Source organism: Acomys russatus, chromosome 15, assembly GCF_903995435.1.
Source record: "Acomys russatus chromosome 15, mAcoRus1.1, whole genome shotgun sequence".
NCBI classification, from domain to species: domain Eukaryota; kingdom Metazoa; phylum Chordata; class Mammalia; order Rodentia; family Muridae; genus Acomys; species Acomys russatus.
This window is the reverse complement of record NC_067151.1, coordinates 35,592,465-35,619,116: the sequence shown is the minus strand read 5'-3', so window position 1 is coordinate 35,619,116 and position 26,652 is coordinate 35,592,465. Positions and strand designations below refer to the sequence as shown.

Here is a 26,652-nt window from a genome sequence, read left to right as displayed (position 1 = left end):
ATCTTACCATTATAGACAAACCATTTCGCTTTGTTCAAGTTCTTCTCTGCAGTTTGTCCTAGGGTAGGTTCCTGGCTTGGAAGGAACCCTTTGGAGGCACAGGGTGATAAGAAAATGTATCTAAGTCTCATTGATAAATTTCTCTTCAGGTTACACAATGACAAATCTGCATTTTCCTATTTCAGAGACTAGTGTAAGAGCTTGTCCTGTCCACCTGTTGGATCCTCAGGAGAGCTAACGATGACTCTTAAAATAGTTAGCATATATAAAGCATTTAGGTCAGCCAGCAAAGGGTCACTGCTTTGCTATCAGTCTTTGTAATTATCCTTATGAAAATCCACCACGTCTCTCCATTATCAGTGGAATGAAGTCTAGCGTAGCCTGACAAGCAATAGCCTTTGTATTAGTCCCACTTGCAATCAAACTAGTTGCCTCACTAACTCCTGAGTGTCCTTGGGGCTTTCTTCTTTCTTTATTCACTTCTTCAATCTTTCATTAACTCATCAAATATTTATTGAGTACCCATTATGAAACATGTACTGTGATAAGTGCCGAGCTTTCGAAGGTAAATAAATGACACAACCCTTACCCTTAAGGTGGATCTAATGGAAGAGACATTGTCTACTTACATGTTATACCAGGAGAAAGGTGCTGTTAATATAGTATTGGGACAGCACAAGGGCAGAAGCATTGGATTCAGGCCTTGTTTTTCTTCTTGGTCTCTATATCCTCCTCCATTTCTTCACTAAAAATATTATCGGATTTTCAGGTTGCTTCCAGGACCTGATGCCTCCCAAACTCCTAGTTACTGCCCCTTCAGTTCCCATAATATATCCTCTGGCATGTGGAATGCCGTCATGTGTCTCCGTTTCCCAGATTGTACACCAGTTCATCGAAATCAAAGACTGAGATTTCTCAAATGAATGTTCAACAAATGTTCTAACAAAGTAGAAGCAAATCACAGATGACGAATAGAACAATAAACATTCATTAATTGTTTCAAAGTCTACGTGTCCAATCAAGTTTCAGATTCGACTAAAATTCTACTAAAATGTTCATATAAGCTAAATTGATGAGAAGTGTTGGGGCACATGGATTATTAGCAATTGGGTATTAGAGCAAAACTGAAAGAATGGATTCTGGATCAACAGCTAACAATTCTCAGCTGTACTCTGCTGTTTTCTTTCATGCCCATGGTCTCAATATGTATAAATAATTTCATCAGATCACATTATTAAATTTTTGTTAAAAAAAAAAAACTGACACATATTTCCCAAAGCAAATGCCATTGTGATAATTTAAATTCTTTTGTTGTTTTTTATTTTGTTTTTTAAAGACAGGGTTTCTCTGTGTAGCCTTGGCTGTCCTGAACTTGCTTTGTAGACCAGGCTGGCCTCAAACTCACAGTGAACCACCTGCCTCTGTCTCCCAGTGCTGGAATTAAAGGCGTGCGCCACCATGCCTGACTGATAATTTAAATTCTTGATCAATGTTCTATATATTATAGTGAATTTTAACTTTTGTTTTATTCATTTTTTTTTTACCAAAATTGTTTTCACCAGGATCAGTTTGTTTTTGTATAAAATCCCCAACAAAGTTCTGACTTATTCTTTTTTTTTCCCTTTTTAAGAAAATATCAAATATTATTGAGTCTGGAGAGATGGCTCAAAGTTGAGGAAGTGCTTGTTGCTCTTTCAGAGAAACCAGCTTTAATTTCCAGCCCTCACCTGGTGGCTTACAACCATATGTAACTCCAGTTGCAGTGCTCTCCTCTAAGGCTACCAGGCATGCATGTGATGCACAGACATACGTGTGTAGCCAAAACACCCACACATAAAAAATATTAAAACAACTTTTTAAAATCCCCCCAAATTGTTATTATTGATGACATTTTTGCCATGTTGGGTTTTTCTTTTTGTTTTTTCTCATTTTATTATTTCTAATTACGTCTGGGTCAAATTGAATGTATAAAAATGCCGTTAAGAGAATCTCATCTTGCCAGGTCCGGTGTCTCATCCCTGCTCTGGCCCTGGGTGGCCACCTAGGGAAGACAGGTGAGAGCTCTGCTAGTCACTCTCCTGCTTGTACCACTGGGCAAACACAGCAGCAGTGAGCTATGCCCAGCTCCCCGCACCCTCCATCTACTGGACCTCACCTCTACCCGCATTCCCAGAGGCCAGCAGGCCCCATGGACCACCAGTACCTCAAACCCTGGAGGCCCTTGGTGACAAGTCAAGACAGGCAGGCGGCTACCACGGACTATCAGACAGCAGAGCAAACACTGCAGAGGGGAGCTATACCTGACCAGCCAATACCAGATACAGCCAGATGGCTAAAAGCCAGTGCAGGAACACAAATAACAAGAATGTGGGTAATGTGTCAACACCAGAATGCAAGTATCATTCTAAAGCAATCCCAGAATATCTCAACACAGCTGAGGAACAAGAAAACTACCTTAAATCTAGTCTCATGAAGATGATGGAGGCCTTTAAAGAAGAAATGAATAAAACCCTTAAAGAAATACAGAAAAACACAATTAAACAGGTGAAGGAAATGAATAAGACCTGAAAATAGAAGTAGAAGCAATAAAGAAAGCATAAACTGAAGGAGTGCTAGAAATGGAAAACCTAGGAAAGAGACCAGGAAAAACAGACACAAGCATCTCCAAGAGAATCCAAAAGATGGAAGAGAGAATCTCAGGTGTAAAAGATGTAATAAAAGAAATTGATACTCACTGGGGAGGCAGAGGCAGGCCGATCTCTGTGAATTCGAGGCCAGACTGGTCTATAAAGTGAGTCCAGGACAGCCAAGACTATGCAGAGGAACCCTGTCTTTAAAAGCATAAAAACAAAACAAAATTTCTGACATGAAACATCCAGGAAACCTGGGATATTATGAAAAGACCTAATGTACAAATAATAGGAATAGAAGAAGAAACGGAACATTCCCAGCTCCAAGAACCAGAAAATATTTTCAACAAAATCATAAAAAAATTCCCCAACGTAAAGAAAGAGATGCCTATAAACATACAAGAAGCATATAGAACACCAATTAGACTGGAGCAGAAAAGGAAATTCTCCCACCACATAATAATCAAAACACTAAATCTGCAGAACAACGACAACAACAAAAAGAATATTAAAAGCTTCAAGGGAAAAAGACCAAGTAAAATATAAAGGCAGACCTATCAGAATTACACCTGGCTTCTCACCAGAAACTCTAAAATCCAGAAGGGCCTAGACAAGTGTCAGTCTAGACCACTATATCCAGTAACAAAACTCTCAATTACCATTGAAAACAAAATATTCCAAGACAAAAACAAATATAAACAATATCTATCCACAAATCCAGCCCTACAGAAAATACTAGAAGGAAAACTCTATCCCAACAAGGCTAACTACATCCAAGAAAACAAAGGAAATAAATAATTCCACACTATCAAAAGAAAAAGAAAAATAAGAAACACACACACACACACACACACACACACACACACACACACATACACACACACACACATACACACACACCACCACCACCACCACCACCACCAATGTCAAGGTAACAGGAATTAACAATCTTTTGTCATTAATATCTCTCAACTTCATCACAAGCTAACAGAATGGTTGAAAAAAACAGGATCCATCATTCTGTTGCATACAAGAAACAGACCCAGCAACAAAAATAAACATTGTCCCAGAATAAAAGGCTGGAATAATGGTTTCCAATTAAATGGACTCAAGAAGCAAGCTGAAGTAGCTATTGTAATATCTAATAAAATAGATTTTCTACCAAAATTTATCAAAAGATATTGGGAAGGGCACTTCATATTCATCAAAGGAAAAAATCCATCAAGATGGCATCTCAGTTCTGAACATATATGCCCCAAATGCAAGGGTACCCATATTTATAAAAGAAACATTAATGAAGCTTAAATCACACACTGAACTCCACACATTAATAGTAGGAGACTTCAAAACACCTCTCTCACCAATGGACAGATCACCGAGAAAAAAACTAAACAGGGAAATAACAAAAGTTAATTGGCCTAATGTCTGTATATCTACAGAACATTCCATCCAAACACACACACACACACACACACACACACACACACACACACACACACACACAAATACCTTCTTCTCAGCATCAAAAATATCATCCACCATGATCAAGTAAGCTTCATCTCAGGGATGCAGGGATGGTTCAACATATGAAAATCCATCAACATAATTCACCATATAAACAAACTTAAAGAAAAAAACACATTATTATCTCATTAGATTCTGAAAAATAATTTCTCCAAAATTAATCATATACTCAGCCACAAAGAAAGCCTCAGCTGATACAAGATAATTGAAAAAACACCCTGGACTCTATCAGACCACCATGGATTAAAGCTGGACCTCAACAACAACAGAAATCTACAGTAGAATGCCTACAAACTCATGGAAACTGAACAACTCTCTACTCATTGACCACTGGGTCAAGGAGGAAACAAACAAACAAACAAAAACTTTCTAGAATTCAATGAAAATGAAGACACAACACACCCAAACTTATGGGACACAATGAAAGCAGTGCTAAGAGGAAAGTTCATAGCAATAAGTGCCTTCATAAAGAAATTGGAGAGATTTGTGCATGAAATTTAAAAGCATACCTGAAAGCCCTATAGCAAAAGGAAGTAAGCACTCAAGAGAAATAGACAGCAGGAAAGCATCAAATTCAGGGCTGAAATAAATAAAGTAGAAAAAAGAGGACAAAACAAAGAATCAACAAAACCAAGAGCTAGTTCTTTGAGAAAACCAACAAGATAGATAAACCCTTAGCCAAAGTAACTAAAAGGCAGAGGGAGGGTATCAAAATTAAGAGAAATTGAAATGAAACAGGGGACATAGTAACAGATACTGAGGAAATTCAAAGAATCATTAGGTTGTACTTCAAAAGTCTGTATGCCACAAAATTGGAAAATCTAAAAGAAATGGATGATTCCCTTAATAGATACCACTTACCAAAATTAAATCAAGATCAGGTAAACAATTTAAATAGTCCTATAACCCCCTAAGGAAATAAGAGTAGTAATTAAAATCTCCCAACCAAAATAAAGCCTAGGGCCAGATGGTTTCATCGAATTCTACCAGACATTCAAAGAAGAGCTAATACTGTTACTCCTCAAACTATTCCACAAAATAGAAACAGTATTCCTATTTGAAGATGATATGATAATATACCTAAGTGACCCCAAAAATCCTACCAGGGAACATCTACAGCTGAAAAACACCTTCAACCAAGTGGCTGAATACAAAATTAACTAAAAAAAAATCAGTCACCCCCCTGTATACAAGCAACAAATGGGCTGAGAAAAAATTAGGGAAACAACACTCTTCACATTAGCCACAAATAACATAAAGTATCTTGGTATAACTCTAACTAAGCAAGTGAAAGACCTGTACAGCAAGAACTTCCAATCTCTGAAGAAATAAATTGAAGAAGATATTAGAAGTTAGAAAGATCTCCCATGTCTATGGTTTGGTAGGATTAACATAGTAAAAATTGGCCATCTTATCAAAAGCACTCTACAGATTCAATGCAATTCTCATCAAAATCCCAACACAATTATTTACAGAATTTGAAAGAACAATCCTTAACTTCATATGGAAAAACAAAAAATCCAGCACAGCTAAAACAAACCTGTTCGATAAAAGAACTTCTGGAGGTATCTCCATCCTCAATTTCAAGCTGTACTACAGAACAACAGCAATAAAAAGTGCATGGTACTGGCATAGAAACAGACTGGTGTATCAATGGAGTTGAATTGAAGACCCACAAAGAAATCTACACACCTACAGACACTTGATTTTTTAACAAAGAAGCCAAAATCATACAATGGAAAAATTATAGCATCTTCAACAAATGGTGATGGTTTAACTAGATTGTCTACATGTAGAAAAATGCAAATGGATCCATATTTATCACCCTGCACAAAACTCAAGTCCAAGTGGATCAATGAACTTAACATAAAATCAGAAACACTCAATTTATTAGAAAAGAATCTTGGGAACAGCCTTGAACTCATTGGCACAGCAGACAACCTTCTGAACAGAACACCAACAGCTCAGGCTCTAAGATCAACGATTAATAAATAGGACCTCTTGAAACTGAAAGCTTCTGTAAGGAAAAGGACACTGTCAACAGAACAAAATGACAGCCTATAGACTAGGAAAAGATATTCACCTACCCTAAATCTGACAAAGTGATAATATCCAAAATATATAAAGAATTCAAGAAGTTAAACACCAACAAACCAAATAAAATGGGGCACAGAGATAAACAGAGAATTTTCAACTGTGGAATCTCAAATGGCCAAGAAGCACCCAAAGAAATGCTCAGTGTCATTAGTCATCAGGGAAATGCAAGTCAAAACAACTCTGAGATTCCATCTTACACCCACCAGAATGGCTAAGATCAAAAACTCAAGAGACAGCACATGCTGGTGAGGATGCAGAGAAAAGGGGAATACTCCTTCATTGCTGGTGGGAGTGCAAACTTCTACAGTCACTTTGGAAATCAATTTGGAGGTTTCCCAGAAAATTTGGAATAGCTCTACCTCAAGATACAAATATACCACTCCTAGGTACATACTCAAAAGATGCCCCCTCATGCAACAAGGACATTTGCTCAACTACGTTCACAACAGCCTTATTTGTAATAGCCAGAAACTGGAAACAACCCAGCTATCTTTCAACCAAAGAATGATACATTTACACAATGGAATACTACTCAGCTAGTAAAAACAAAGCAATCACGAAATTTTCAGGCAAATGGATGTAGCTAGAAATGATCATCCAGAGTAGCGTAACCCAGACCCAGAAAGACACACATGCTATGTACTCACTTATAAGCAGATATTAGCCATACGGTACAGGATAAGCACACTGGAATTCACAGACCCAAAGAAGATGAGTAACAAGGAGGGCCCAACGGAGGATGCATGAATCTTACTGAGAAGGGGAAACATAATAGACAAAGGAAGTGCTTGATTGAAGAGAAGGAACAGGAGAGGAAGGGCTGAGGGAGATGAGGGTGGGGATCTGATGTTGGGAGAAGGGGAAATAGGACAGAGGGCTTGCAGAGAAAAGAGAAACTGTGGCCTGGGGCAGCTCTGAGACAGGCTGGAGACCCACAGCAGGATAGGTTACTAGAAGGATATGGGGGTAACTGTAGCTGAGACCCCTACTAGTGGCAGAGATGAAGAAGACTGATGAGGCCACCCTCTAAAACCAGGTAAGAACATCAACCTACCCATAAGACCTTGGACCCAAAATTTACCCTGCCTACAAGATGAGGAAGGATAAAGAAAGCAGAGATTGAGGGAATGTCCAGCTAATGTCTGGCTGCAATATGCAAGAGAGCCAACCCTGACACTTATTTATTTATTAATTAATTTATTTTTAATAATTTATTCAGATTACATCCCAATTGATACCCTCTCACTTGTGTTTTCCTGTTCTCCCCAACCTCCCTCTTTTGCCCTATTTCCCTCCCCTAGACCTCTGACAGAAGCTAATGGCATTCTGCTATACTTGGAGACAGGAACCTAGAATAGCTGTCCTCTGAGAGGCTCCACCCAGCAATGGATTGAAACAGATGCTGAGACTCCCAGCTAAACATTGGGGGCGGGAGACACAGAGCCTTATGGAAGACTGGGAAGAAGGATAAAAGGATCCAGAGGGAACAGTAGCTCCACAGGAAGACCAACAGTCAACAAACCTGGACCCAGGGTGGATTGTAGAGACTGGAACACCAACCATGGACCATGTATAGACTGGACTTAGGCCCCCTACACATATGTACCAGATGGACAGCTTGGTCTTTATGTGGGTCACTTAGTAAGGGGAATGGAGGCTGTCTCTGACAAGGACTTTCTCCCATGCTTTTTGATTTCCTTCTGGTAGAGCTCTTTGCCAGGCCACTGTTGAAGGAATATGCTCAGTCCTGGTGCAACTTGATGTGCTGGAATGGGTAGGTGTGTGTGTGTGTGCGCGCGCGCGCGCGTGTGTGTGTGTGTGTGTGTGTCTCCCCTATTTTAAGGGGGAGGGGAAGCAGGACATGAAGAGAGAGGGAGGAAGAGTAGGCCCAGGAGGAGAGGAGGGAGGGGGCTACAATTGGGATGTAAAGTTAATTAATTCATTCATTAATTTTTATAAGTATCTCGTTTTGAGCTAGAGAAATGGTTCAGAGGTGAAGAAACTTACTGCCCTTGCAGAAGACCAGGGTTCAATTTACAAGACCCACATGAAGCTTCACAATTGCCTCTAGCTTCAGCTCCAGGCAATGTGATGCCCTCTTCTGGCCTTAGACACCTCCTACATGGTGCATATACAATTCATGAAGGCAAAATAGTCAGGCATATAATATATATATTTTTTAATTTAAAAAAAAACCTTTTTTTTTTTTTTTGAGTTTTGTCTTGTACTGAGTGTTTCTGTGACCTTTTTAGTCTTTAGTATAATCTAAGAGGTTTCGTTGCTCTGTCAGGTTTAGTGATTCTGTGATGGGTCTTCCTTGTGGGCAGCATCAGCCATTGTCTCACAAGTCTGGCGCTTCCCCATGATCTGATAAGATCATTCCAGGATTATGGCAGCACATGGCAGTGTCACCGGACAGCCGGCTTGATGTACCACTTCACAAGTCCTGGTAGATACAACAGTGCCCCCTATCTGTCACCACAACACATGACTTCTGGAAGAATGGGATGCTACTACATCCTTGCTGGAAGCTAAATCCTGAAGGCAGTTGGTTTCCCTACTCTACAGGAATGCCTGGGTTCAGATTGCATCACTGCCATTCACGAGCCATGCGGTGTCTGACAAGTTACTAACTTATGATTCAGAGTCCTCATTTGTTAAACAAAGTTATTCAGAGGATAAATGTGTTCAAATGAGAGCAGCAAGCAGCAAGCAAGTCAGGTTCCATTATGACTGTTGGAGCCATTGCTTCCCTCTTCTCCAAACAGCTTCTGTTTGCCGTGCCTCTAACAGGTGGGCTTAAAGTGCTTCCTTTTGAAAATTGAGTTATTAAACACCCAAAAGTCCCGTTACACCAGTCTGATACTTTTAACTACTTTACAATACCTCAATAGCTGGACTTTTCTAGATAAACTTTTATTAGACATACATTTTAGTTAGTCCTTGCAAGTGTTGATCTTTGACCTTGTGTTAACACCGTACACGTAATCTCTAAGTCTCCTTCTCAGTATGCGCTAAGTCACTCACTCAAAACTTCGTAACTTGCTTAAAGTTTTCTAGCCTGTTTTCCATTCTGGAAATATCCAGCCATCCTACTCTTCATATATAAATGCATTTTCCTAAAAAAAAAATTCCATGTTTACATCCTTCCAAACTTTTATTTACTGGCTTCCTTTATACCATGAGACGTAATAGCATTAACAAGTGAACTTAGTGTCTGTTGTGAGATAGTGAGTGAGGGGTCAGGGCAGATAAGTCAGGAGCTTGCCTAGCCCCACTATGAATCTCCTCCTCGTAAGGTCCCAGCGGCAAATAAGATTTCAATGTAATCAAAGCTCATACTAGAAAACCCAGTTTATTAGACTTATTTTCATGGATGAGAGAATACTGACAGGAGTATTGGTACGCAGTAGCAGCCACACAGGACAACCTTGACATAGCTGCTGCCTATCTCCTAGTTTTTTCCCAGCCTGTGTACTATAGCTCCCCCCCTCCCCCCCCCCCCCCCCCCCGCCCCGCCTCCATGACCATGGTGATTAGGGAAGAATGTGTAGAACTGGCTGGATACTCAGATGATGCCAAGTGATCCTCCCTGTCCCCTCCTTCTATAAAGAAGCATCAATGGTCAGCAAGCCCGCTGTGGTCGTTTTTTTGTAAGCAGGCACAGCTGATTTAATGAAGATGGCGGTTTGCCTTAGGACACGGCTGTGCTTGTACAATATCACTTCAATAAAACGAAGCTGAATAAAGACTACAAATGTAAAATAGTGTAATACTTTAATATTACCTGTTAAACTATAAGGTTTTAAAAGTTCTCAGGTAAACCTTATAGAAATACAAGCAACCACCATGTAGACTGTATATAGTACGTGAAGTAACTGCCATAATTGTGCTTTGGGTTTTGAATGAGAGTGTGTAGCAGATATAAAGAAGCAGCAAACACATAACAAAACATTATCAAATTGATGTTTATAGCATCCAGTGGAACTCTGAGGAATCCTGGTAAAACTATGATGCTGGAGTTACTATTGAGAGATCTTTAGACGAAGGGTCCTCTCCATCCTCACCATGCATTGCATTATCTGGTTTTTTAAAAAAGTCACAGACATTTTTATTTCATATGATACATAACAATATATACAAGATGTATTGTTCCAAACGCATGCGTTTTCACTGGGCAAGGAAGAGACTTGCTGTTGAGTTCAGTGACAACTAGCTGAACTGAAATCACCTGTCTTTCTTATTGTGAATCCCACCAGACAAGAGTAAGACCACTACCACAATTTTTGAGCCAAATTTGAAGCAGGTTTTATTAAATACTGGCCAGGAGCATGGGTTTATAACCTGTATAGATTTGTCCAGGTGAGTCTTATCACTTGTTGAACTGGTCGTTGGGATTAACAGGAGACAGAATGTATGGGACCTATACAGGACATACTGCTTAGTTGTGAATGTTCACCCTCTGACATCTGTAGCATGTGTGAGTTGCAGAGTAGCAAGTAGTACTCATGGTTGGGGAGGATCAAACCAACAGAACAGAAGGGATTTGCAAGAGATATCCAATATAATTATTTTCTATCAAATATATAAAACTTATTTACAACAAAGAATTCAGTTTTTAAAAAGATCTCCCCCACCCATGAAAACATTTTCATTTCCCTATCCAGTGAAACCTCCCTTTACACAAAGGCCTACTTCTGTATTCCAGGGATTCGATGGTCTGGAGCAGTGGCTCTTTCCTCCTTGGAGCAGTGGCCCCTCCCCTTCCACTTTTGTTTCCTGTGTGGCATTTTTACTCCAGACTACCTAAATTAATTAAACTTTGAGGAAGGAGCCCTAGCTGATGGAGGAGAATCACCACCTAAGTTAGAATAAAAACAAAATGTACATTTTGCCCACACGTGCTCACTCTTCAAAGCACACTTTCACAATCAAGAAGCAAGTTTGCCTTGTGTGCACACTTTAAAAAAATAGAGTTATTGATGGGGTTATAAAATGGAGTTATTACACAACCTGCCTAGAACAATATGTGGATATGTGGTACAAGCCACAAGTTTCAGTGAGTCCACAGCATCCCCTAAGGATGAAGAACTAATTCCCAAAGAGGATGCTACAGAGACAATACAAGGATCCTGGGCTCTGAGGCCAAGGGTGCTGTTGCCCTGCCTGTAAACAAATTAAAAAGTCTGATAGAGCCTTTGTAGACACTGAAAGTGACAATCCACAAAAATATGGGCTCCAAAAAGAAAGTCACTTGTGTTATCTGCTATGTATATAGTGCTTAAAACAATGCCATACCTCAGGCATTCTATAGAGGTTTTGGTGAATGAATGAATGAATGAATGAATAAGTTTGAAGACCAGTAACATTCAAAGTATCTCTTACATGGCTATCATTTCAAGCAAGTGATGAAATTAGCTTGGAATGGTGGTGCATGCCTTTGATCCCAGCACTCAGGAGGGATATATATGCATACATATATATGTATACACACACACACACACACACACACACACACACACACACACAAACACACACACACACACACACTCATATGAGAGCAAAGGGAAAAGTAAAACTTTTTTTCTTGTTGTTTTTTGTAAAGGGTCCCAAGCAGTCTAGCCTGGTCTGGTTCTCACTAGAAAGCACAGGCTAGCTCTGAACTCATGACCTTCCCACCTTCCCTTGTCCTCACTATGACTGCATGGGTGAGTCACTATACCTGGCTGAACACTTTCTTAAAGTAAAACCACTACCAGTCATATACCTATAAGTTTGCTACTCTGTTCATACTCCTTTAAAAATTTCCTGATTATAATCCTGCAGAAAAAAAGTGTTGATTTAACCCAATTAAATTAGAACCCTTGACTAAAAGGATTATTTTAAAAATATTTTATTAATTTATTCATATCACATCTCAATTGTTAGCCCATCCCTTGTATCCTCCCATTCCTCCCTCCCTCCCATTTTTCCCTACTCCCCTCCCCTATGACTGTGACTGAGGGGGACCTCCTCCCCCTGTATATGCTCATAGCCTATCAAGTCTCTTCTTGGTAGCCTGCTATCCTTCCTCTGAGTGCCACCCAGTGTCAAAAATGGGGCACCAGAGTTCTTGTGAAAGTCAGTTCCTACTCTCCACTCAGCAGTGGAGAAGGAAAAGGACTATTTTTTTTAGTAATTCATTTTTATTTTATGTGCACTGGTGGTGTGCCTGCATGTGCATCTGTGTGAAGTGCCAGAGCCCCTGGAACTGGAGTTACAGACAGCTGTGAGCTGCCATGTGAGTGCTGGGAACTGAACTCAGATCCTCCAGAGGAGCAGCCAGTGCTCTTAACCACTAAGCCATCAGTCCAGTCCCAGTAGGAACGTTTTTTTTTTTTTTCTGCCTGATTTCAAGAGAAAAGTACACTAAAGCAGACATCAAAGACACACAGGCTTTCAGATTGCATGTTTAGCTGTCGATCAGCCCCATCTCCTAGACCCCGGAAGGAACCCTAAATCATGAAGTGTTCATGTACACTGCGGAAATTTTCATCATCTAGTTCTCAGTTATACTCTCCACTCTGTAGTTCCTAAGGCACAGTAGAAGGTAATGCATTTTGAAAAGAATTCAGACTTCAGGTGTTGAACTATGGAATTAGGTTAATTTCTAGTTAACCGGAAAATCTAGGTAACTAGACCAGCTTGTTCCATGAATGGTGCCACTAAATGAGTTTTGATTATTCTTTGATTTCTAAAATTATTGTTCAAGTTCTTCTTGTTAATAGTGCTTGTAGGGGTGGGGTGGGGAATTATTTCGACAGGCAAACTGCTTAGAAGATCTGCTTGTCCTCGGCTTTAAAACAAAAGAGGCAGAAGGCAAATGGTTCTGTCTGACTTTGACTCTTAGAGACGCTGCCTGACAGGACAAGCTCAGTTGTAGAGGAAACAGAAGTGGGGGCTCATCATTTCTATTTGAGGCTATATTAGTGTTATAATTTTCATTTTTTAGAAAATGTGGAATAGGCATTAAAAATTAATCTATCTTTATTTGTTTTGCAGATTAATGGCCCTTCTGAAATAGAAAATTGAATCGGGATTTAGTTATTTCATCTGCAAAAGGTAATTGAAACACATATTTATGAAATTAGATGTGGAGAAGTGAACTGCTACCACCCACTCAACTACAACAAGATTTTTTTCCCACTTCTGAAACAGTGTAAGAGAGGAGAAATTAATATGCACATAACACATCTTCTTTCTCTAGCCTGCTAGTGTCTGTTGAACAGTCTGGAGTTTTCCTTTCCTTCTGATAATGGTATAAACTGGTCCAAGAGAACCAGAGGCCAATGAGAGGTGAGATGGTACGGATTACATTTTAGAGCTGTTTTTTTTTTTTTTTTTTTTAAATGTCAGTTCTATCAAGATTTACATGCAAATACATTTAAAGACAATTGTTCCTAAACAGTGTATAATAAATCCAGGCATGGCAGGACATGCCTGTAATTCTAGCGCTTGAGAAGTCGATGAGTCTGGGCTCAGGAGGAGGTAGGCAGTGGGCCAGAGTGCATGACAGTTCAGCGGCCATAGCCCTGCCTTCCCTATCCACACAGCACCGCCCTTCTGTTCTGGACATCAGTGCAAGACCCGTGCACAAGTGCCCTCAAATCAGGTTTGCTGGGGGTGTCCTCTGCCAACCCTAATCCCATACATAAGGGAGCCTAGAGTCAGCGTGGGAACACAGCAGCGTTTTGTTAGTTACTTTTCTTGTTTATCTAACGCAGGCCTGACAGAAGCCACCGGAGGAGGGAGAGAAGTCCACTGTTGCTCACAGTTCAGAAGAGATAGTCCATCAGGACAGGAGTGCGCATCCGTAGGCTGCAGGCGTTCTACAGTGGGAGTTTGCAGGGTGGTCCGCTGCATCTCACAAGCTCAATAAGCAGAGCTGGTGCCAGGCTAACACTGCAAGCTCAGCGTCCTTGGAACTCTGTCTGCCAACTAGGTCCCATCCAAATGAGGACGCCACAACTTCCAAAACAGCACCACCAGCTGGGAGTCACAAGCTGAAGTACACGGGCCGTGAAGACATTTACACTCAAGCTGGAACAGCAGTATTGACACAATAATTTCAAACACTTACTGAAACAACGTCTCTCCCTTCGGATTTAATTTCCAACCTAACTCAAAGCGGGGTTCACAGAACTGAATCATTTTATGGGCCCGTTTCTGAAGTCATCTGATGAATGCCCAAGAACTGTCTCTTTAATGTACAGTGAAAGGTCCCAGCACCCCTCTTTCTCACCTCTCCTTCTGCATCCAAACACTGAAGGAGAGATAAACCTGTTTTTTATGATCCCAAGTGTGGGATCAGAATGGTTTTGTGAGAGAACAGGTGAGGTTAATCCAATAGAAGACCAACCACCTCATTTGGGATTGTTGCCAGCTGAAAATATCCCGTGAACAGACTCCGGGAGGAGATACATAAAAGAGCCCAGAACTGAAGGCGGGTCTTTTTGGAGATTTGGGATAGTTTTGGCTGTTCATTGCTCCACTTCAAGACGCTCCTAGAGAGAACCACTTGAGGGAAGGCTTCCGGGCTCCGGGCTCCTGCTGAGGTTCCAGGTTGTGGTTACTTCAGGTTCCAGCAGAAGAAATCTTGCTGATTATGCCGGGAGAATCGTTCCTCGGAACTGATATCCTTACAGTTGTGATTGTGTTCCTTAATCCTCTTTTCCTATTGTTTTGGTTAGTCAGATTATATGTGACATATGTTTGGTTAATAAGTTGTAATAAAAAATATTAGTTAAAAAAACTTAGCCTAAAACAAAAAACAAAAAACAAAAAACAAAAACAAAAAAAAACTTAGCCTACAGAAACACCAGTACCCCTGCACTCTTTATATCATTGCCATAGAGATACTTTAATTTTAGCCACTAAAAAAAAAAAAAAAAAAAAAAAAAAAAAAAACCTAAACTAAAATATCTTTTATCCTCTGCTGGTTCAGAGGGCTTGACTGGGTGCTGTGTTGGGTACCCTCAGGCTAAGGTCAGCCACCAGCCAGAGCTCTTGTCTGGAATGTCTGAGGGACAATCTGCTTTAGGCTTGTGCTGGCTGGTTTTATGTCGATTTGACACAGGCTTATAGTTATCTGAAAGGAGGGAACATCGATTGAGCCTCCATAAAAGTGGGCCAGGCGCAAACTTGTAGTGCATTTTATTAGTTAATGATTGATGGGGGAGGGTCTGGCCCATTGTGGGTTGGGCCACCCATAGACTGGCGGTCCTGGGTTTTGTAAGAAAGCAGGCTGAGCAAGCCATGGGGTCAAGCCAGTAAGCAACATCCCTCCACGGCCTCTGCGTTGGCTCCTGCTTGCCTTCAGGTTCCTGCCCTGTTTGAGTTGCTGACCCGACTTCCTTTAATGGTGAACAGTGAGTGATAGGGAACTGTAAGCTGAATGAACCTCAAGTTGCTTTGGCCGCAGTGTTTCATCACGGCTCTAGAAACCCTGACTAAGACAGGCTCATTCAGGCCAGTGGAAGAGTCAGTTCCATAGTGACCGGAGGAGGGAGGTCCCTGCTCCCTGGCCACAAGCATTCCCACCACCTAGAGGGTGAGTCCCTTTCTTGGCTGCTCCCCTTGACCTCCACAGACAGCTGTGGGAGACTAAGTCCTCATGTTTCGCTTTCTCTGACCTCCTTCCCCACATTCTCCTTTCTTCTCTTCTGCCACGTCCCTCTGCCCTCCTCCCTTATGTTTAAGGGTTCAAATGATTACTTGGACCAGCCTGGCTATCTACAGAATCTCTCCATTAGTATTCTGTTTATGATGTTTCTTCACAGTAACCCATAGCGTAGTAGTTAAGTGAATAGAAAGAAAGTATTGCTCTCTGGAGGATGGACACCTCTGCAGTGTCCTCTCTCCTGATGCTTCTTTAAGATCCAGTCCTATGGTGAAGTAAAGATCTTCTCTCTCCCTCCCTTGCTCTGTTTCTCCCTCCCTCCTCCTTTCGAGGTCTACCCTGCTTCCCTCCATCTACCCATTCCTCCCCCCCACTTCCCCCCCACCTTCCTCTTCCCCCCATCCCACCGCAGCTCAAGCTGGCCTTGAACTTACTATTTAGCCTAATCTGTTCTCAAAGTCACATACGACTGTCCTACTTTGCTCTCCCCAGGCCTAGATCACAAACATGGGCTGCAATTTTCCTAAAATATGTCTAAACTATAAGAAGTAGGCACAACACAAATTTAATATTTTGTTACACTAGAAGATACCTTTTTATTGCTAATAATAGGCAAAGCAGACGGAGTACATCACTTGATAGACAGGAGGATATTTAATGGCACTGATGGGACCTGTACCTCACTGGGTGCCTAGAAAGGCTCAGAACTCATGGGTGTGGGGAGCAAAGCACCCTGTGCCATCTAATCTGTGGGGCTCCCAAATAGAAGTTTTGGAGTGCACTGACTAGTCTTTAGGGAGCGATGTAGGCTCACACCTTACTCATGTGTAGAGCTTTGATCAGTTGACTCTGAAATATAAATAGAGCCAAGATCCACCAGACATTTACATATAAGGCAAACCAAAACACACCCAAGATGAAGTAAACCAACAGCAACAGCCACAGCAACAGAGTAAATAAAGACTATGTGGGGAGCAGATGGAAATACGTCTAAAAATACACAAATTTTCTCAGGGAGGTACAAGGACTATTGCTTCCATAAAAATACAAAGAATACAGTATAAAAAGGAGTGATCAGAAAAATAAAAGCTTTTTGTAAATTAAGAAAGTGTTACTAGAAATGCAGCGTGAACCCAGGGTTTAAAAGGTGACATCTGGTTGGCCAACCGAATGTGACAAAGAAGCTTCTGGGATACTCCAGAGCTAGGTGACTAGACCTGTAGGGACTTTGATGTTGGAGCTATGTGACCAGGATGCCATTAAGTTCTCTCTCTCTCTCTCTCTCTCTCTCTCTCTCTCTCTCTCTCTCTCTCTCTCTCTCCTACTGTCTCCTGCATCTAGAACAGCTTCACAATTGAAAGAAAGAAAAACAAAACCCCTGTAACCTGCTGTCCCTCCCACGCCTCTTTTGCTATGAGAAATCTGGTCTGTGAGTGAGCCAGAGTGGCAGTTGCAGGTGTGCCACCTGCAGCACTCACAGCCACAGTGATAGGCCAGGTGACTAGGCCACAACCTTTATTTCCAAGTTCCTCTTCACTACACAGTGAGCAATAGCCACAGACCTTCAAGCAAGGAGCCCAGGTGCTGCGGACCAACTGCTCCAGACATCACTCTTTTCAGAAAGGCCTATGAGGAAACCCACTCAGGTGTATTCACACATGTATGTTCTGACAGAACTGGCAGCCCAGAGGACTGCGCTGGGCTGTCAAGCGGTCTGCAAGCATCTCCAAACTGAACTCACACCTTCAATTGACCCTGAGAAATGTCCCACAAAGTTGGAGACAATAGCTCCATGTGTGTTTTGTAGCAATCTGGCAGGCAAGTGGCACTCAGAAAAGCACCTATGCGTAAGTAGTTCACCACTAAATGGCAGTGGGGAGGAACATCTCTTGGGAGGAGCAAGCCCTTCCAAACTACAATATGATGATGGCTGTGTCCTTTCAAATCGAGTCTATGGTGCTGAAGAGATGGCTCAGAGGTTAAGAGTACTGGCTGCGCTTCCAGAGGTCCTGAGTTCAATTCCCAGCAACCACATGGTGGCTCACAACCATATATAATGAGATCTGGTGTCCTCTTCTGGCACAGATGCAGGCAGAACATTGTATACATAATAAATCTTTTTTTAAAAAATTGAGTCTATGGATAAATCATCTCATAATGGTATATATATTTGACTGTTTTACTTTCAAGTGAGTTCTTTTGGAGATGTGTTACAGAATTTGAAACAAGTCATAGCTGTGACCATCTTGCACAAAATGAAGACGTATTTATTTTTTAATAAGAAGTATTTATTTATTTTTATAAGTGACAGTAATTTGGCAAGTCCCTTCCGATGATGTAATGGCCTGAGACACTTTTTTTTTTTTTTGGTGAGAATGTGAAGCCATTGAGTTTCTCCTAGGCACTATACCAACATTATCACATCAGACCCTTTAAATAAAAAATTGTATTTCATAGACCTCATCTCTACAGCTCAGCTTGCTCAGTTTTTAGCATTAAACTTGGAAGTTTTCATAAAATTTTTGACGGCTCAGAAGGAAAGTTCAACCTTTTAAGCATGATATTAGTTACAAAAAAAAGTTTTTTAAATGTAACCTATCACTTAAATGTGTAAATCTACATAAAGGAAAACCAGCGCACATATCCTGGGGGAGCGCTCAGACCTTGTACTGTGATCTTGGCTTAGAAAGTAGCAAGTAACAGACTCTGCCATGGCAACAGGTTTTTTTTTTTTTTCATTTAAATTTTTATGATAAGCATTAGGCTTTTATAAAGGATATTTTCTCAACTGTGGTTGTTCACAGCGGCCAGATTTGTGTACATTTGCCAGCTTGTGGCTTTCAAGGGCTGAGCAAACTTTTTTATTTTTAGAAAGTAAAGGTGTAGTTTACCCCTTGCTCTTAACAGAGTAAAATCTTTTCTCTAAACTGTCACCCACTTTGTAAACTTTGTCGGCCACTTTTTATTTTGTGACTTATGAACCAGTGTAAACTTGTAGAGTTAATATCTACTGCCTGGCAAAGCACAGACTTTCACATTTAGGATAAGACACTTCTGTCCTCTGAAATATTATTTCTTCTCTTGGCATTAAAACTAGATGATGTCTAAGAAATCTGGTTGAAAATGACTGAAGTGGCACAGAGAGAAAGAGAAAATGAAGCCGTTCAAAACAGAGTAACTCAAACATTGAAATGAGGCCTTATGTAGTCCACCCAGGGTGGCCGGAAACCTGCTAGGTAGCAGGGACTGGGTATGAACTGATGATCTCCCTGCCCTTGCCTTATAACACACAGGCTTACAGGCATGTGCCACTGGGACCGTTTGAATTATATTTAACTTTTCAAAACTGAAGTGGCCACATGTGGGTAACTGAACTTCTGTAGTCATAGCTGAGGTAGTAGGATTGCTGCAAGATGGAAGCCAGCCTGGGCTACATGAACGTTGAGGCCATCCTGGGCTAGAGAATATGATTCTGTCCCATGAAACAAAGCAAAAGAAAAACCTGAGCAATGTTCAAACGAGGTGTGTTTGCCTTTAGGACAATAGTGGCTAACATAAAAGGAAAAGTCGTGATGGCACACTGTTCAGCTGCACAGCCAACAATATGAGTAGCACTGCATATCGCTTAAAAGGACTTGAGCCATATTTATGCTTCCGGTGTAGAGAGACAACAAAGGAAGGTATATGATTACAGGTATATGTACACATGATCATGTTTGAAACGTGGAGACAGAGTTGACTGTAGAGAACAAAAATGGAAGTGAGTCTTAAAGGTCCGAGGGATGGCAAAGCTTATCACACGCTTTCTAGAGATAGGTGTTTGGAGAATTAATTTGTACCTAAAGTTTTTTTTTATTAATTTATTTATTAATTTGTTCATATTACATCTCAATGGTTATTCCATCCCTTGTATCCTCCCATTCCTCCCTCCCTCCCATTTACCTAAAGTTTGATAAGCTAAAATTTAGATTTGAAAAGAGCATAATATCTGGACCACAGAGCTTTTTTCCCCTCCTGGTGTTTCTGCAGTTTTCAACTCTGCCGTGTAGAAGAGAAGTAGGCAGTGAACAGAGTCTTCTGAAGAGCCTAGCGGGGAGAGTCTTGCCCCTGCAAGTCACAGAACTGGGCCCTTGAACCTGACCGCGAGCACATTTTGGAATGTCCATCCACATCAAGTATCAGGGAAGTGGGAATGGTTTTCCTCATGCTATGTGCCCTTCTGCTGTTTGCTCGTAGATTATTTTGGAGAATGCTCTGACTGTCATACATCAAACTGAAAATGAGGGTGCCAGATGTGTTGTGGTTCCCAGCAATGGGGCCACTGAAGCAGGGGGCTGATTGGAATTTGAGAACAGCCTGGGGGACATAGTGAGACACCGTTTCAACAACAACAACCAAAAAAAAAAAAAAGAAAAGAAAAGAAAGAAGAAAGAAATAGGGAAGGAGAGAGGAAGTAACACCTTTCAACAATAATGTTCCTGTGAGCCATGAAAAAGTTAGTTTCGTTAGAGGATTATAAATAGTGCACATCATAGTGTTCAGGGGGAGGGGAGGACGCTAATTACAAAGAACCACAATAGGGCCTATCCAAGTTGGGGCACTTTTTTATTTGCCATATTTGTATATATTTCCTAATTGTTCTAACAATAATAGAAAAACAGCATCACTATTGAAATGTAGGGTGGACGTTTCTTGTTTTTAGGAGCCTTACGTGCCTTATGACTCCATAAATATTGTTTTCCAGTATCTTTAAATATGCTCTAGACCCTTGGGAAATCATTGCCAACTCTAAAGAGTGTTCTGCAGGACCAGAAAGGGCTGCATCAGCTGTTAAAAAAAGGGGGGGTTGTGTTAGGAATCACTGGATGCTGCAGTAATTTTCCATTCTGCCTCTTCTCCTGCAGAAAGCAAAACTTGAGCCAATCCCAGTGGATCTTTTCCTTAACCATTATTTTTTCAAAAACCTGAGGTTTATACAGCTCAACATAAGTCCAGTCTTGGACCCTCATCTCACAACAGGCATAAGACTTTTCAGCCCAAGGTTAGAGACATGATCACACCACTGAGCCTGAGCACTTTGCATACACTGCCTTGTTTAATCCCCCTCAAAATAGTCAGTGTACTTGAGAAGTGCTGAGGCCTTGGGCTTGTATTTGCGTTACTTTGGTTCTCAAGAGACTCACCCCCACACAAGCTAGACTGCCAATGTGTTACTTTGAGAATGAAAACTCAGAAGGCTGAGCTGGTCGAGCACATCCTCTCCCTGCAGAAGCAAAGCACTTTGCCCAAGATGCCTTGCAGCAAAGGGAACCAACAGGGAAGGGACTAGATGCTGAATGAACACATCCCATCAGCCAGTGGCCAGACTTCAACAGAGCTGGCTCACCTTCGGACATTCTTATACTGAAACAATACTGATGATAACTGACACATCTGCCCTACCAGTGTGTATGGGCGAGTTATCTGGAAATAGACAATCTTAGGTACCCTGTAACTTTCTGTTTAATAAAGGAACATACACACAAATAATCAATTTGGACAAGTTAGCAAATCTATCCATGGATTATAGAACTACTCCTCAGAGAGGAATCCATGAGTGCATCCTCTAAGAAGGGCATGTTTCTACAAAAAATTTAATGTTTTTGTGTCAATAATGATCTCAACATTGAATACAGTACTATACTGTTTCAAGGATGTCCACCTTATTAGTGAGAGTGGCAGAACTGAATCTTATAAGATAGCAAAGCAGGCCAAGGATTTTTGTCTGCATACGGCTGGCAGTGTGATGGCCATGGTGAGAAGCAATTTAGTTTCAGGCATCATGTTAGGTCACTGCTGTGAAACTGAATCCATTTTGATATCATTTTTTAAAATTTGTTTTGGTTTATAGGAACACAAAGATCTATACTTATGCAATTATACACACTTTTACACACATCCAAGAAGCATCACAGTAATACCACTACAGCTCAACCCTAGGGGCTCTCAGAAAGTTTTAAAAATTTAATTACTGGTTTACTTGCAAGATTAGAGGTAAGTTTCAAGCATGCTGGGTGCAATGCTTAATCTTCGCTGTCTGCAAGGTGGGTTTGGAATCACCTAGGAGATCCACCTCTGGGTATGCCCTAGAACACACTCCCAGAGAGGGTTAACTGAATATGGAAGACCCACCGTTCCATAGATGAAGGTCCTGGACTGGAAAGTGAGCCATATGATTGCCAACATTTTTCTTTCTGTTTTTGATGCATGGAAACATTACCCAGCAACCCCTTGCTACCACAGACAGGTCCTGGTTCCACTGCCATGTCTTCTCCTCTATATCATGGTGTTTTATCACAGCAAGAGAAGAGTAACTAACACAGGAAGTGATCATGTGTTATGTTTGGGACAGGGCTAGCTCGTGTACCCCAGGCCTTCATGGGTAGCCATGTGGATAGTGTATCAGTAGGGAAACGAACAATAGCCTTGAAGCTAGGTAGGAAGCTGTTGAGCTCTTCAAGACAGGAAATAATCCTGTTCTAGACTAGAAATGTGGCGACAGGAGTGGAAATAGGTAAACAGATCAGAAATTCATTTAGGAGAGAATCTGCCAGATTCGCTGATGGAAGGCATTATGAAAGGGTTCAGGGAGCTAAAAGAGTCAAGAGTGGCTCCTGAGTTCTGAGCCAAGGCTCCAAGTAGGCGGAAAGGATTTTTGTTGACATTGATAAACTGCAGAGGGAGTCGTTCTAGTTTCATTTCTGCTATTGTGATAAAACACCCTGACAGAAATCAATTTCGGAGAGAAAGTGTTTATTTTAGTTTATAATCTAGGTTTCAGCCTGGGTCTGGAACTTGAGACAACGTGTCACATCACATCCTCAAGTCAGGAGAAGAGAGAAATAGGTACACATAGGCTCAGTTGACTCTCATTCTTGCAGTTTAGGACCCTCTGCCTAGAGAATGATGCTGTCCAAAGTTGGTGGAGTTTTTCCCACATTATTACCACAACTAAGGCAGAACGCTTCAGCCTGCCCGCAGGCCAACCCAATATAAGCATTCTTTCACTAAACCTCTCAGGTGACCCTAGAGTGTAGCAATGTGACAATGAAAGCCAACCACCATAACAGTTTTGGGGGCACGGAGAGGGTAAATCATGAGTTCACCTTTGGAAGTCTGAGGCTAAAGTGTCACGGCACACAAAAACAAGGACCGATGTTTAATCTGAAGTTGTATATATGAAGATGAGGCAAGGAACCCAGAATCATTAATATTTCTCTTTTGGAAACTATCAATTTTAAAAGCTCATTGTCCTGTGCATAAAGTGAGACACAATAGTGCTTAAGGCAAAATGACCTTGAAGAAACATTTAAAGAAATAAAATGCTAAATGGAGAAAGCATAAGTGTAACTAACTAATGAGGCAGGAGAAAACCCAAAATCCAACCGTATTTTTGTACATATATATTTTTTGATCTTGAAGAATGTCAATTCAGAACATAGCTGTTTTGGCAAGAGATCACATCCAAAGGCCTTCTAGGTCTGTGTGATCTGACTGTAAAACAAACATGCCTTTAATTGAGGAGACAGAGGCAAACAGATCTGCGTTCAAGGCCAGCCAGGTATAGAGCAAGTATCAGGTAAGGAAAAGCTTAGATTCAGATGTGATGACACATGTCTTTAATCCTAAAGGAAGGTAAAGATAGTTTGTAGAAGGAAGCACCCATGTTTGAAAATGATGTCTAGTGGAGTGGCAGAAAAGGTGACAAATCAGAGAAGATTTGACAGAATAGGCTATGTCCAACTCTCCTGGGAAGTGAGTGGAAAAGGAATTATTTAAGGGGCAATGCAGAGACAGAGAGAGCAGGTAATTTTTAACCAGGACAGTAATAGAGAGATTGGTTGCAGAGAAAGAATTCAGGTAAAGATGGAATGACCCAGAAAATGAGAAGCCATAAGATTAGAGCAGATGACTGAGTTAGTTTGAGGCCAAGCAGAGCCATTCTAAGCTGAGAGAGAAGCCAGATTAAGCAAGTCAGGTGGGAGAGGAGTTTGAGCCAGACAGCCCAGACCTCAGAAAGAACAAGAAAGGGTGAGCTTATTAAGCAGTAAGTCTTGGAGGCTAAAAACATTCTAGTCATATGTTAGATTGTATGGAGGCTAGAAGCTTCCAGAATTAGGCCTAGGTTAGGCCTAGAAGGAGGCAGTGAGGCTCCCAGACAACAACTGAGGAAGGAGATTAAAATTACTTTTAAAACATATGCTTTGGTTGGGCATTTTTTTAAACTTATAAGTCTGTTGCTTGTGTATTATGGTTTCCAATGTTGTGTTTTTGTGGTGTGTGTGTGTGTGTGTGTGTGTGTGTGTGTGTGTGTGTGTGTGGTACATTTTCTTTCTTTCCTTTTTATTCTGGTTTGTTTGGTTTTTATTTGGCCATTTTATAAAGAGGGAGAGACAGAAAAAAGGCATGGGGTTGGATGGGTGAAGAGGTGGGAGGTTCTAGCAGGAGATAAGAGGGTGGAAACAGTGATCCGAATACATTGTATAAAATTATTTTCATCTAAAAGAAGAACTGTGTGTACATTTATGGTTTGGAGGCATTGAAAAGAAAGCACTGGAAGGTGACAAGTCTGTGCAGAAAGTAAGCTAGCTACTTTCATGTGTGCTTTACCTTATCATTGGTGACCATAGAAAATAGGTGGCTACCGTGTGGGACTGCCTTGCCAGGCCATAGGGGAAGAGGATGTGCTCAGTCCTGATGAGACTTGATAAGCTGGGGTGGATGGGAAGGGGGGCCTTCCCTTTTCCAAAGGATAGGGGAGGGGGCATGGAGAAAAGGGAAGGTAGGACTAGGAGTGAGAAAGGATGGCATGCAACCAGAATTTAAAGTGAATAAACACTTCTCTTCCGGTCCCAGGTGCTGTGGGAGTCGTGCGTTACTGTGCAGACATGGCCAAGTCCAAGAACCACACCACAAACAACCAGTCCCGCAAATGGCACAGAAATGGCATCAAGAAACCCTGGTCACAAAGACACGAATCTCTTAAGGGGGTTGACCCCAAGTTCCTCAGGAACATGTGCTTTGCCAAGAAGCACAACAAGAAAGGCCTGAAGAAGATGCAGGCAAACAACGCAAAGGCAATGAGTGCCGTGCAGAGAGGCCATTAAAGCCCTTGTGAAGCCTAAGGCCGTTAAGCCCAAGATGCCAAAGGGCCCCAGCTGCAAACTCAAGCAGCTTGCTTTCATCGCTCATCCCAAGCTTGGGAAGATTAAAAGCTACATGAACAAGGGTAGTAGGCTCTACCAACCCCAGCCCAAGGTTCAAACCAAGGTGAAAGCTGCAGCTAAGGCCAAGGCTGTAGCCCCAGCTCAGGCTCCCAAAGCTGCCCAGGCCCCTGTGAAGGCCCCATAGAAAAGGCTTCTGCCTATGTGAAGACAGATGGACTGGTGTGACACACCTACCTACACACTATTTACAGATGACCAGTGTCCTATGCTGTTTTTACAAATAAACCTGAGGCAAGCTCTTAAAAAAAAAATAAAGTGAATAAACAAATTAATTAAAAAAAAGAAATTAGGTGACTAAAATGGAGATGAATATTAGTTGAAACAATGGCTAGCTGCTGTGACAAATAAACATCAAAATCTGGCTGAAGAGAAACTTCTCTCTGAAGTGGTCAACGGTTAATGCAGATATTGATAATTGGTGACAGTGCTGAGAATAAGTGACTATTTATCACTTAGCCCTAAATGGGAGACCCAAGTCAACCTCCCCAAAGGCTTAGGGAACATCATGGGAGAAGGGATGGGGAACTGTAGGAGCAGGAAGATGGGAAGTTGCGCTGTGACATGCTATCCTCTGGGCATGGCATGGCCGCGGCACTCATGAACTCACTGCCGTTTTGGTTATCCGTAGGAGAGCATTCCAACACCAGCATTCAGCCTTCCAACAGACAGCAGTAATTGGGCTCAGTGCTGTGGAACATAACAAAACAACAAAATGGAAGAAATGAGGGGTAAGGGGAAACATGTTGGGGATGCGTGTGGGGAATGAAAATGGAGAATAGAGGGTCACTATGATCAAGATACATTGTGCACACATGTCAAATTGTCCAAGAGTAAATTTGAAATCCTATTATAAGTAAAAACACTGGTGATGGCTTAACACAGCTAAAGTTTCTTTCTTGCTCACATTGTAGACTAAGGTGACCGTTCTCCACTGGTATTTCCACCAGGCAGTGTTTGTTTTTGTTTTCTTTCTTTTCTTTCATTTTTTAAATTTAATATACTTATTTGTGTGTGCTTGTCCCCATCCCTGTACACCTTGTACCGGTAGAGTCCAGAGAACGCCTTTCAGGAGTTGGTTCTCTTCTCTCATGTAGATCTTAGGGATTAAACTCAGTTTTTCTGACTTGGCTTCCATCACCTTTACCTGCTACACCATCTCACCATCCTGCTTTTATGTCTTGAGACAGAATCTTGCAACGTAGCTCAGGCTTACCTCAAACTCAAGGTGCTTGGAGACTTCCTGACTTAGCCTGTGTGGTGCTGGGATGGCTCGGAGACTTCCTGACTTAGCCTGTGTAGTGCTGGAATGGCTCGGTGACTTCCTGATTTAGCCTATGTGGTGCTGGGATGGCAGGAATGTGCCACACCCAGCTTACTCATTTTCCCTTCCATGTGTCTCTGGCCAATCTGTGGCCACTCTGTGGCTTTATGCTCCAAGTCAGTGGAAGCCAAAAGTTCTATTATGTTTGAAACGTTT

The 26,652-nt window shown here is 41.4% G+C and overlaps 1 pseudogene; it reads left to right on the top strand.

Annotated features, from left to right (window-relative positions):
• Positions 1 to 24,836: 24,836 nt before the first annotated feature.
• LOC127198908 (60S ribosomal protein L29-like) lies at positions 24,837 to 25,411 on the top strand (annotated as a pseudogene).
• The last annotated feature ends 1,241 nt before the right edge of the window (positions 25,412 to 26,652 follow it).